Genomic DNA, 10,588 nt, shown 5'->3' on the forward strand with positions numbered 1-10,588 from the left:
GGGTACCACTCTGGATGCAAACAGCAGGTGGGGCAAATATTTATCCCACTCTCTCTTAAACTGGTCACAAATAGCATGGTCTTTAGTGCTGAGTTTAACCTCTCCACAAGACCATTAGTCTGGGGATGGTAGGTGGTGGTCTTTAAGGGGTTCCTATTACATTATCGAAGTTCTGAAACTCCGAACACCATCAGGTCAAAACCTTATGTTCGAAGTTTCAGAACTTCGATTAAGTAAAAAAAGAAAAGAAATAAAGTCTTGCAAGCAGGGAGGCAAGCCCCCTTGCACCCCCCACATGGGTGGCTGTGCCCTCACACCCCCCGCTCTTTACATATACCAACTCCGAGATTGCAATACAGTGTGGAAAGGAATTTCTCTTTACTGCACTGTAGTGCGATCTCGGAGTTGGTATATTTAAAGAGTGGGGGGTGTGGGGGGTGCAGGGGGGCTTGCCCCCCTGCTTACAAGAGTTACTTTCTGTTTATTGTTTTTTTTTTTTCGTTGTTCAAAATTATAAAACTTCAAACATACAAGTTCTATTTTGTAGTGTTCGAAGTTTTATAGTTTCAACAATGTAATAGGAACCAGTCTTTAAGTGCGTCACCCCACAGCACTTCCTTAGACAAGCTAGCAGGTCTGACATGAAATTATCACCTCTGTCAGTCTGTATTTCTCTCAGAAAACCTACCCTACTGAAAATCTCTAACAAAGCATTTGCCACCTTCTCTGCCTCGATGGAGGACAGAGCCAGTGCCTCAGGGTATCTAGCAGCATAATCTACTACCACCAGGATAAACATCTTCCCTGTGGAACTTGGGATAATCAGAGGCCCCACAATATCCATTGTTACCCTCTGAAATGGCTCCTCAATCCCAGGGAAAGACATCAAAGGAGCTTTGACCTTGTCTCCTGCCTTGCCTACTTTGTGGCACTGCTCACAGGTCCTGCAGTACCCTGCTACATGCTTTGCAATCCCAGGCAAATAAAAGTTTTGCATAATATGTCTTTTGGTATGCTTTATGCCCATGTGACCTGCAAAAGGAATGTCATGGGCTATGGCTAGAAGTGCCAGATGGTAGGCTCTAGGCACTACCAACTCCTGTATTACCTCACCCTCTAGCCTTCCTTCAGGGGTCCAGTCTCTATACAGTAACCATTTGTTCCATTATACAGACTCCCTTTTTCATTGAGAATCAGGCACTTCCCTAGCTAACTCCCTCAAGCCTCTCAGTGTAGGGTCCGAGAGCTGAGCATGTCTCAACTCTATCTTTGTAACTCTTCCCATCTCCACTTTCTCAGGAAGTCTGGTATCCTCTGACAGCAGTACCTCACTGTCAGCCTGGGTACTACCACTCACCTCTGCCCTTACAGTCAGCCTGTCCAAGGGAACATCAATACCTACCAGCAGCTGTGGCTCACCTTCAGGGTCACTGCTACAGGGTAGCTCCCTCCCTGAAAAACCCTTCTCAATAACCCTGGCTTCAGGTGTGAGGTCTGTCTGGGTGTCCCCCCAGGCTACCAGACCCACATGCCTGTCTCCAGGCCTGACTGTGTATAAAGACATCTGAAGGGATATCCTCAAACACACCTACTTGTTTGCTTACTTTTCCACCCACCCAGTCAAGGTGAACCCTGGCCAAAGGCATTTGGAATGGGGTCCCTCCTAAAGCTCTGACTGGAGTGTACTGCCCAAACAAGTACTGCTCTTCTTTAACCACTGCAGGCTTCACAATGGTTATGTTAGAGGCTGTGTCTCTCTTATCAGTGGCCTGTTTTCCATCCACTAAGATAGGATATAACCTCTAATGATAGTTTGGTACCCTTGCTGCCTACAGATAAATTACCACTGACATACTGTTATTTCTGCTTGCTGCCCCCCACCTTTTGTTCCCCACCTTGCCTCCATGGACATCTATATGATACATGGCCCCACTGGTTACATTTATACATTTAACCCTTGATCCTGGCCATGTACCTGAACTAGTGGTTTCCCTGTTACTGGTGGACTCTTTTGGGGTGGTTTAGGCTGCCCACCATCTGTTCCCTTATATCCATGTACATCACTGGGTATCCCTTTCCTGTGCAGTGATGCCCTGATTGCTAAGTAAAGATCCCCCTTTTTCCCCATCTCATCTGCAGAGTTACACTCTCGATCTGCCAACCAGATTCTCATGTCCTCAGGCAAAGTGCTAAGGGTTTGTTCCATCACCAAAAGGTCTGTCAGCCCCTTAAAAGTGATGATCTGACACCCACTCACCCACCTATGAAAATAAGTGCTTAACTCAGCAATACAATCACACACTTTCATCTGCCTTGCATCTGTGCTCATAAAACTTGTTCCTGTAAGCTTCAGATGTTAAGTTAAAACATTCAAGTAAACATTTCTTTACTTTATCATCAATGCAATAAATATCATACAATTTAGAAATATCACTTACAGCTTTACCATGGAGTAAGGGGGTCAAGAACCTTACCCAGAGCCCTTGGTCAACATTATACTGTTTACATACTCTTTCAAATATATGAATAGAACTATCAAAATTATCACCCTCTGTAAACTGTGGAAGAAACTGACTGACCTTTATTGCATGTGAGGTTCGGTTATTCCCTTCCCCATTACCTCCATTACCCTGGCAAAGAGTCAGCATCTCCCTCTCATGTTGATGCTGCTTATCATTTTCTTCAGTCTCCAAACACCACAGTCTCTCATATTCTTCAGCTTCCAAATGCCGCATGCTCTCTTCTGATTCTAAAGCCAAACGTTTGGCCTCCAATTTAAGTCTCTTTAAATCCAGGCAGATTTTTAAGTCCTCTGAGAGAAAGGTGAACTGTCCTCTTTCTGAGGGCTACAAATGCCCATCACCAGACTGGTTATCCTCTTTTTTGCTGGCCTGGGTTACAGTGAAGGCTGTGGTTGACTGGATAATGACCTACTGGTTCACCTTTCAGTATTCCCTCCTTCAGCGTGTAATAGATTCACTAGACTAGATTGCTGATGCCAGTAACAGCCATCTGAGTTGGTCAGCAATTAGCACGCTGTCTGTACAGGCTGTCTGTACCCCACAGTATTCCCAGCCATTTGTCACCCTTTTTGTCTTTAAGTCTCCTATGTCTATCCTTTGCATGTCTATGTCCACCCAGTTGTCTGTGTGACTTATATGTGTACCTGTTTGTTCCTGCTGCCAGACTTCCCCTTCCATTTTTCATCTGTTGCTTTTTATCCTTCCCTTTTCCCTTCTCCTTCTATTTAAAAATGGGTCCTTTACCTCACAAAAAACACTTTTCCCACCTGCTTTAACTTGTTGTGTTCCTAATATTTGTTCCTTGTCTTGCTGTATCAATTGTCTTATTTTCAATACTCCCCTTTCCTCTCCTTTTAATGAAACAATAATGTGCCTGGCTTACTTGGCATTCATTCACTGCTTCTTACCACCTCCTATACCATTTTTCCTTCTGTGCGTGCATTGGCACCTTACCAATATGAACAAAAGTTTATGCCTCCTGCTGTTTCTCTAATTCACGCTCTCATGGCTTTAGTGTAATATGACATGAGATCACAGATAAGCCTTTCTTCTTTGGTTTCTTCAGAACTACCAACATTCAGAAATTAATGCTGATACTGCTTTGGTGTCAGAACTAAAGGCACAGTAATATGTAGCTATGGCTCTAGTTGCTTGCTAATGTGGTGGACTATGAATATGGCATTTTGATGGAATAATCAAACAATCATTTGGATTTGTTACCAAGTCATGGGATCATAGGAATTTACTAGGCTATCGACCCAGAGTTCATTTCAAGCCTAGTCATTTCATCCCAATCTAATACCATAGATACACTAGTCAATATCCAGGATTACATTTAGTAATGACTGCCCATGTCCAGGAGGGTTGTGGGCACCATTCCCAGTAAGAATTTATGGTGCTCCATCCTCTTGTCCAAGTTCTTTTTGAATAGTGTCATAGAGGTGCTCTGTTTCACATGAAATGGTACCCTATTCCAAAGACGCGTCAGTTGCTGGGAGACACATCTATTCCTCCAGCATGTCCTATTTAAGTTGCAGGCCATATTTAGGTCCCTGGAACAGGTAGCTCTAATCCCGTTTGATTTATGGATGTGTAGCAAGTTCATTAGGTTTGGGTCTGAGATTGCTCTGTAAGCCAGGCATAAATCTCCCCTGTACTTTTCCGTTATCGGGGCAACATTTGAAATGTGGTTAGACAGCTGGGAATGTAGTGTCTTTTCATGTATTTCACTGATGAAATGACTAGGTAATTGTAAAATATAAAAGCTGTTTCTCTGTTGGATTCATACTATACATGTAATTTTAATTAATTAATATTTTTATTTTAATTAAAACATGTTGGGATTAATATCGGAAATGCATGGCAATACACTGTATTCAGAGGTCATCAACCACATTGACGTTGTTTGCCGTTAAAAGAATAGTTATGAAAAAAAAGAAACTCTTGATGATGTGAAGCCTTTTTTCCATACACACAAAATACAAATCTAGAAATATAAGTGGGGTGCACATGCAGTCATTGAGCCATAAAGACAGCTGAAAGGATGCGATCGTCATCCTAGAAACAGCTGTTCGGTAGTACGTGGTTTCTTTTTTTCAAGCATCATCTACTGCTTTGAGAAGGATTCCTTAACTAGGGGAACAACCGCTGTATGTATAAATTCATGTATGTTTTATTTCACAAACTTAGTAAACATTTTATGTGAAGCCTAAGCCCAATCCCAACTGTTGTGTTTTGCAAGCACTTCAGAACAAAACGAAAAGAAAAAAAAAAAACACATACATAGCCATCTTCAGGTGATATGAACAACTTTGCACTATCCCCTTAGAGGACAGAAATCAGTTTGAATAAAGAAACTGTCAATGATGTCACAGTCTTAAGTTGGCATTCATTCAATGACATCATGATTTCTAATGTCAGATGTCTTTGAAACCAATAGTTAATAATGAAAACATTCTGTGTGAAGAGAATTGTTTATGTATTTCTCTCTGTGTAACTTATCGGGAGAACAGCTGCAATCTACTTCTTTCACATATTTGTTAACTAGATATCAAGAAAGTTAATACAGTTAACTTCTTTCTTTTACAATTCATTCTTTAAACAGATGAAGATAATATCCGGTCAATACATATGTCAAAGAAGTGCATTACAGCTGAAGGATTGTATTGACACTGTTGCCCCGATAAAGGAAAAGTACCGTCTCCCTTAAGAAGTCTATACAATATAGAGTATAGTGACAGGGACTTTGGTCAGTCTGTGTAAGGTATGTGTTTGAGTCCCTTGATATTCTTTGTAAGAAACCTATGAGGTCTCTCTAGTTGCTGCAGGAGCTTTGTATGGTACATGTGGAATGGAGCGTTATATTCAATTATGGGCCTAATTAGTACCGAGTATACAGGGGTTATAACCTCCTTTGCTCTCAAGGTGATGCCTTTACTAATGAAGTGTGCTATGTAGAAAGCCTTTCTTACTACAGTGCCCACATGGTGATCAAATTTAAGCTCGCAGTCAACTTGTGATCCCAGATCCCTTACCACTTCGTAGGTACTTAAGGTATTGTTGTTGATCTGATAGTGTGAAGGGATATTGTTTTTGCTGAAGGAAATGATGATGCATTTCTTTGCATTCTATTTGAGACCATGACTAAGTCAGCAGTCGCTGGTGTTCTTAAGACCCTCCTGGGGTATACTGATATAATTTGGGGATTCAATAACTGCACCTAGTTTGCACTCATCTGCAGACTTGGTCAGCCATAACCCCTTAAGTTTGGCTTGAACTTCTGAGAAGTATATACCAAACAGTAGGGGGCCCAGCACTGACCCTTTTGGCACCCCGCAGGTGACAGGTCTGCTGGATGATGTGGAGTCACCCACTTTGATAGTGTGTGCATGGTCTGTGAGCCATTTGGCAACCCATCTTACAACAAAGGGGTTTTACCTTCTGTTTGCTAGGTTTATCGGTATTGCCTGAGTGTGGGATTGTGCCGAAAGCCTTTGCCAAGTCGAGGTATGCTGTGTGCGCAGACTTGCCCTCGTCAAGGGCCCTGGTCACATTTTCAAAGAACTCCACCAGATTTAACAGGCAGGATCTGCCCTTGACAAAGCTGAATTGGGTTGGATCCAGGTTTCAAGATCACCTATGCGTTTATTTATAAGTTCTATAATGATACATTCTATAGCCTTACAGATCAGGCTGGTCAGACTTATGGGTCTAGAATTCCCCAGGTCTGTTGCTAGGCCACATTTGTGGAGGGGAATAACTGTTACTGTTCACCATTCTGCAGGAACAAAGCCTGTGGTTAAGCTGTGATTGAAATTGTATGTAATGGTGATGATAGTTCATGTTTTAGCCTGTTTAAAAGACAGAATAAGATGCTGTCTGGTCCCATAGAGGATGTGATTTTTGCCTTGGACAAGTCTTTAACGACAGGGAGTTTGGCGTAAGGTTTGTGATAAGTTTGGAGAGGATAAGGGAGTGAGATTTTCACCAAACCTATCTGCTAGCAGGTTTGCTGTCTCTGTGGGGTCAGTCTGTGTGTGATACTGTTAGTCAGTAGTTCAGCACATTCTTGGGTCCTACCTTTTAGACTTTATACATAGCTGTAAAAGGCCTTATAGTTAGCCTTGGCTGTGATTGCTAAGTTTTTCTCAAAGATGCCCTTAGAGGATTTGACGTTGTCTTATTTGCCTGTTGAGTCTGAGGAGGGTGCTTTTACATAATTGGGGCCTCACCTTTGTTTTCTTGGACAGCAACTTCTTGCATTTGTTGTACAGTCTTTTGATCCTGGATATCTACCATGGTGACTTGTTTTTACTTGGAGCTCTAGCTTTGATTCTTTCTGTTACAGCCGAGTTTATACATTTATGCCATTGATTGTACAAGGCTTTAGTGTAAGCTTTGGTGTAGTTACCACTTCCAGCTCAGGGTGGGGCTTGGAATGCATTTATACTTTCCCCTAGGAGGGAATAGTTTGCCTTGGTAAAATTTGTTTTAGTCTGACTTTGCCCTTTTTGAGTTCTGGTGTTAGCGCCAGCTTGAAGGTGACTGATTTCTAGTTACATTTAACTAATGAGGGTCCAACAGTTGTAACAATGCATCTGTTTGTCATGTTAATGAGGACCAGAGCTAGTATGCTTGTTCCTCTTGTTGGGGTATGAACAATTTGTCCCAGGGCATTTAAGTTAACAAAGTCAAGGAACTTTTGTGTTAGTGACTTAGGACTACAGTAGGTTTCTCAGTTGATCATGGGATAATTGAAATCCCCCATAACCAGAGTGTTTGGGAATATTTGGATTGACTCCAATTTGGTCAAGTAGGCTTTGTGCATGTCATGACCCATGGAGGGGGACATTTAACTAGCTATGACTTGAATGGGGATCTTAACTCACAGTAATCTGAACATGTGGTAACTCCATTGAGTTATCCAGTCTATCTAACTTGATGGTCACGGGAGATGAATTTATCTCTAATATAGATAGAAGCACTGCCTCCTTTTGTTCTCACACATTCATTTTGTGGTCTGAAGGTGATGAAGGCATTGTAGCCTTGCAAGGCTGGGGTGCTGTCTGAGGCCTTGAACCAGGTTTCTGTGACTGCACAGACAACTACATCTTCCAGTGATAGAAGTGATTCCGGGGTATGCAGTTTTTGGTTTAAGCTCCTAGCGTTTATCAGCATGACCCTTATTTTGTTATGATTGTCAGATTTCACGTTGATAAGTTTGTTTTCGAGGCCTTCCCTAAAAAAAGACACTATGTGGGGAGGCAAGAGCCTTTACCATCAGCCAAAATCCTAGCGGTGCCAGGTAAAACCATCACTCTTGAAAAGTTCTTTCATAAAAAAGCATAAAGTATACTAGCTTGTCTTAAGGAATTTTCTAGACTTTTTTATTTTATTAATAATGTGTTTTTTCCTTAAGTGAAATAATAATTCTCTTTATTTATTTATTTATTTTATTTTGCATTTGTTGACCGGGCTAGTCTAACTGGAATAAAATCCATTTTCAGTAGAAGCCCGGGGAGAAAAGCTCCAACACAGACAAATTTATACAGTAAAAATAATCACAAGTTCAAAGAAGTATAACAGTAGTAAAATAGCTCTAAACAGTTACAGCCATACACAGACACAATATATAACTGTAATAATTACCACAAATTCAAAGAATTATAACGGTAGTTAAAAAGGGTCTAAACAGATTACAGCCATACAGATTAGATACAGTTGTCATTACAAGCATACCTAGCTCATGATGAGGTGATATGCAATGCAATAAATATAAAAACAAAATAGTTGTTTTCAATTGCAAGCAGGATAAAAAAGTATAAACAGTTGATTAATTATACAAATGTATCATGTGATACAGTGAAATACAAGATATATAGGAAACAGCAAGAGAATGTAAGTAGGTAGAATATACTCATGTTAGGAGCAGAGAAGACATAGGAAATAGAAGATAAGACAATTAGTCAGGGTTAGTACAAGGGCAAAGCCAGTGAGTACTGAGAAATTGTTTTATTTTCAGTTTAAAGAGTCTTATGGAGGACATAGATAGGAGATCAGAGGAAAGCCTGTTCCAGTGTTTGCCTACAGAGTTAGAGAACAATGAATCTCCAGCTGAGTTGCTGGATTTGCTGATAGTAATAAGTAGCTTATTAGAGGAGCGTAGGTTCTTAAGATTGTTGTAGGGGATAATGAGAATAGTCAGTATAGGTGTATAGGTGGGGTAGTACAAGCTTTTATGGATAATAGTGAGTTGTTGAAACAGTATCTGGTTATGGAACTCTAGCCATCCTAGTTGTTTTAGGTTGTTACAGTGATGTGTTCTAAAAGGAGATCCTGTGGCAAATCTAGCAATGCTGTGATAGGTAGTAGCAAGTTTGTTTAGGTTGTTTTTTGAGAGATTGGTGTATATGGGTGAAGCATAGAGTAAGGTAGTGATTAAATGAGTTCTAGCTATATCGATTTTGGTTGAAGGAGTAAGGAAGGGTTTGATTCTGTAAAGGGATCCCAGTTTATTATTTACTGTTTTTATAGAGATGTTAGTATGAGTGTCGAAGTTTGGATTATTATCTATGGTTATTCCAAGAAGTTTGGTGGTTGTGTCAGGAGATATGAGAGTCCCGTTGTTGGATGTAAGAGTGAAGTGAAGAGGGGCAGACCTACAAGTAGGAGTAAAAAGTAGAAGTTTAGTTTTTTTAGGGTTAAGTAGAAGGCAACAGTTTAAAAACCATTGCTCAACTGTATTAAATGCATTTTGTGTAAGGGATTGTAGCTCGGTAGGAGTATTAGCTGAGCAAATAATGGTGGAGTCATCTGCATATTGAATGCAGGTTGCATGTGGAATTGCTAGGTGGAGGTCATTAATGAAAATGGAAAATAACAATGGGCCTAAAATGGAGCCCTGGGGGACACCAAGAGAAATGGGGAGGTGAGAAGATAGGTTGCTTTCCCATAGTACTGCTTGTTGTCTATTCTCTAAGTAGGATTTGAACCATTGTAATGCTAAAATATCAAGAGAAAGAGATTTAAGTATTTCAATAAGGAGCTGGTGGTTAACCATATCAAAAGCCTTAGATAAATCAATGAAGACAGAAGAGGAAAGGGTATTGTTATTACGGTTAGAATTTATACAGTCTGTGAAGGAGAGTAGGGCTGTGGTGGTGCTGTGGTTAGGTCTAAACCCATGTTGACAGTTGGCAAGTAAGTTATTATCAATAAGATGGGTGAGTAGTTGCTTATGGACACATTTTTCCATTATTTTTGCCAGTGGAGAGTAGGGCTATTGGTCTATAGTTTGAAATGCCAATGGAGTTACCACCTTTATGAAGGGGGATGATGTGTGAGATTTTCCAGATAGATGGGATATTTCCTTTGGTTATAGTTCTGTTTATAAGTATGGAAATGGGGAGGGCTATGGCTTTGGCACCTTTTTGCAGGTATTCAGCAGGTAGATGGTCAGCAGAGGGGGTAGTAGGTTTCAGTTTTTCTAGAAGAGAGCAAATGAAGGATGTAGGAACAGGTTTAAGCTGAAATAATGGAATTGGGTAAGTTGGAGTGGTGGTTAGATTAGGGGAAGTTGGAGATAATTGCTTAGCTAGTGTTTGAATGGTATCTGTAAAGAAAGAATTAAAGGCATTGGCAGTTTGTGCTGGATTATCATGGTTGGAGCCTTGTGGGATAGGTGTAATAGTTTGACCTGGGTGTAGGAGTTTGTTGATGCTGGACCAAAATTTTTGTGAATTCCTTTGGTTAGTTTGTTGTAGTTGGATATAAAAGTTTTTTTTATCTAGCAGGATAGCTTTTTTAGTAGTATTTCTTAGTTGTCTAAAGGTTTGGTGGTCTGTTAAATTCCTGGTAGTGTGCCATTTTGTCCAAGATTTGTTTCTGAGGAGAATTTTCTTTCTAGTTGCTTTGGTGAGCCATGGGGCAGGTTTAGCGTTACTTCTAATAGAGTGTACAGGGGCATGTTGGTCAAGGATGGGTAAGAATGTGGAATCAAAGTAGTCAACTGCTTTATCTAGGGGGAGTGTTTTTAGTGGTGACCAATTGCAGTGTTTGAGTTCTAG

The sequence above is a fragment of the Protopterus annectens genome, chromosome 1.part1 (assembly GCF_019279795.1).
Source record: "Protopterus annectens isolate FY-2018-M chromosome 1.part1, PAN1.0, whole genome shotgun sequence".
Lineage (NCBI taxonomy): Eukaryota > Metazoa > Chordata > Ceratodontiformes > Protopteridae > Protopterus > Protopterus annectens.